Here is a 3,616-nt window from a genome sequence, read left to right as displayed (position 1 = left end):
GAAAAAAGTATTGTTGGCTGTATAAGTAAAAGAAAAAGTGTATGTAAATTCGAGGACGAATTTATATAAGGGGGAGAGAATGTAATATCCCGTATTCTTATAAGCCACGTGTAAGGATTTTATTAGCCGGGAATACGTAAATTAAATTTAAGCGTAAATTTAATTTATAAGTATCCCTAAAAGTATATCGTAATAATAAAAGTTTAAAATTTAAATCGGGATTAAATTTTAATAAAGGGATATAAACGGGACTAATAGAATAATAAATACGACTGGAGTCGTAAGATAAAAATATATTAATAATTAATATATTAATATACCACTCTAATCGGAGAGTTTAATATTTCAGACAAAACCCCGAAATTAAAATGTCGAAACTCGGAAGTCTCGACGTGCAAATTAACGAATATAGGTTAAAGATATATATAAATATATAATAAAAAAATAAAAAATAAAAAGAAAGGAAATGAATTGGGTGAGGCGGTGAGGAGTGATGGGAAAGTAAGGAAAAATATTTCCTTTAATCCCTAAACTCTTATTTTAATTAGTTTTAGTTATAAACTAATTAAGTATTATTCGTTAGTCCAAATTAAAATAAAATAAAGTATAAGTCCCGAGCGAATAAATTTGGTGTCATTATTCGCGAAATAATTTGACGAAGCTATCGTCAAAGTTTTATGAAATTTGGACGTAAAAAGTTTAATCAAATGGGACTGATTTTGACCTAATAAATCTTCTGAGATTTATTGAAAATAAAATATAAGTCGGATGAGAATAAAAATTATATTTTTATTCTTATTTTATTTTATTAGATTTTTGGGTAAAGTTTCACGAAATTCGAAAGTCGTTTCCGTTTAAGTTACGGACGACTATTTAAGAATTTGAGTTAAAGTGATAAGTTAACCATTATTATATATATCAATTCACTTGATATGAAATGAACAGAAAGTTCATTTGCTTCATTTCAGAAGCAAAGGAGAGCTACTTGCTCTCTCCAGAGGTGACGAAGGTTAGGGTTTCGGCCCTAATCGACCGTTTCTCGATTCTAACCCCGTTTCTTCGACGATTACTCAAGTAATCGAGGTACTAATCCCGTATTGAACGTTTATTTTGATATATTTCGAATATATATTCGTTTATAAACGGTTACCGTATCGAATCGAACGTATACCTATTATTTTTACGATTCGAATGTGAATTTGGATATATTGGATTGTGTATATGTGTTAGGAGCGGAAAATCGAGTTTGAAACACGTCGGAATGCCCCGAGAATCGAGTTTCCCCGGGGCTGTGCACGTTGGTGCACGGACGTGCACATATGGTGCACGAACGTGCACCAATCTGGAGGTGCACGAACGTGCACCATCCAAGGTGCACGACCGTGCACAATGGTGCACGATCGTGCACTAGCCAGGGGTGCACGAACGTGCACCAGGCCGACGCCAAAGGGGAAAAATTCCTTTGGGGCTTTTTGCCCTATCCGTTTGACGTAGTTTCGTCGAACTAAAACGTTTAAAAATGATAACTTCTTCTGAAGAAAGTGAAAAGAGTTTTTAAACCTAAGCTAAAGACTTTTAAAATATGATTTTAAAAGTAAAGTTAAACGTTTAAAAAGGACTTTAAAAGAGTTAAAGTCGACGTTTAACTGGTTTAAAAGATTTAGCAAACGATGTTGCTAAATAATTAGTAGTCGACTGTGAATGGCTTTGGCAATCAAGTCGATGCTAGTAAATGATTTTAATTAGGTATTGTTATACCTAAAATGACTTCTAGAGTGAAGTCTAAACGTTTTCTTAAGGTAAAAACGATTCAAATGGTTTTTAAAAAGAAAAGCACCATACGTGCTATGTGTTATATGTTAGATTAAACCTAGGTTTCAGGACCTAGATGTTTATACCAGAAATGAGTATTGATGTATTGTCTTGTGTGATTTGTATGTTTGATCCGACTAGCTGTCCAGCAGTCAGACCAGGACTCCAGGGAGTGTGTCACACACACGGCGGTGCTAAGTAGTTACTTAGCAGTACTGTGAGTTTACCTGTTTACTTTTGAATATCAGTATTCAACTGTTTTAAATCCATAAATCGCAGTAGTATAAATTTAACCAAGAAAGGTCCATTGGAACGAGCTACCTATTGGGCAGCAATAGGGTTGCGTGATCACCAACACCGATTTCTAGATGTACTTCTGTCGAGGTATAGAGGTATGTCTGTTGTGTAAGTCATTGGGAAAGTAGATGCCCTGACTTCACGGGTAAACCCTGAGACGACAGTAATACAGTTACGGTCACGGGTAAAACCGCGATGGCAGTTTCATGATTACGGTCCAGGTACCAGAGATACAGAATTGGACGGCAGTGACTCGGGTCACGGTCTTTATTCTGTTGTCTATAAGCTCGTGAGATGAGTGTGTCTGTTAGGAAAATCGTGGACTAGGATTTCATATGGATCAACGTATTGGTAATATTTTATACATATAACTGTTTTATATATATTATGCGATTTTGGTATTTATCTGTAAACTGCCTACTCACTCAGAAATATTTATATTTCTGACTCCGTTGTTGTTTCCCTATTTTCAGGAAACGAGCTTTGAGGTTAGTCGAGCTTCCACATCCTTTCTTCAGGAAAGCTCTTCTTTGGTAAAGTACATAGGATTTTGTACTCTTAGTATGCTGCAATAGTATAAGTGTAGTGTGCCAGCAATCGTGCCACTAGTCCTCTGTTCAGACACTCTGATAGGATCTAGTGCACATGTATACCTTTCGGGTGTCTGCTTAGTGGCATATTTTATCTAGTTACCGAGTCGGCCTCATGTGTTTTTATGAGGTTCAAAAACAATATGTTTTATATACGCCGGCTATGTGCAACCGGTCCGCTGTGTATTTTAATATGTTTAATACCACCGTTGCGAGACGCAGAGGTGTCCGCTTTATTTTATTAAACATATTAACAGTGGCGTATGGTTGGAACAGGGGTGCCTATGTGTTGAGGCAAGCAAAAGATAAGTCCCTGGCTTTCCAATGCCTATACGCCAGGTTTTACGAAGGAAGCGAGCGTTGAGATAACGAGGTTATCCAACCAGTACTTCTGAAAACTAGATTTCGCTTATATGTATATTTTCAGAAATGTGTTTGTGTAAAACGAGAAAAGAATAACGGTATTTTTTTGAAAATGGATCGTACGCGAGGTACGATCCAGTAATAATATTTGCGAAAAATTTCTAGAGGTTCTAGGCTTGCTACGGGTTTCGGAACAACCATTCCCATTCCCTAGCGCCGGTCGTGACTTGGATTAGGGTGGAATTCGGGTCGTGACAAAAATTATATTAACGATCATTTTATCAAAATATATATGATTTAAGTATTAGAGTATATTTCGTGAATGAGGCCCTTACTCAAAAAATATTCAACATTAGTTTAAAAAAAATTAAAGGTAACATAAAATATTATTAAGAAATTAGAAATTCATTCAGACTTCCGCTTGATATGTCTCCTTTAAAAATGGAAGTAGATAGCTCGAACTTGTAAGTTTATATAACATACTCAACTTCGAAATTGACATATATCAAGATCAACGTTCGTTTACACCTCTAAGTGCGATGTTATCATATTAT

The sequence above is a fragment of the Mercurialis annua genome, linkage group LG2 (genome assembly GCF_937616625.2).
Source record: "Mercurialis annua linkage group LG2, ddMerAnnu1.2, whole genome shotgun sequence".
Lineage (NCBI taxonomy): Eukaryota > Viridiplantae > Streptophyta > Magnoliopsida > Malpighiales > Euphorbiaceae > Mercurialis > Mercurialis annua.
Note: the sequence above shows the minus strand (reverse complement) of the source record.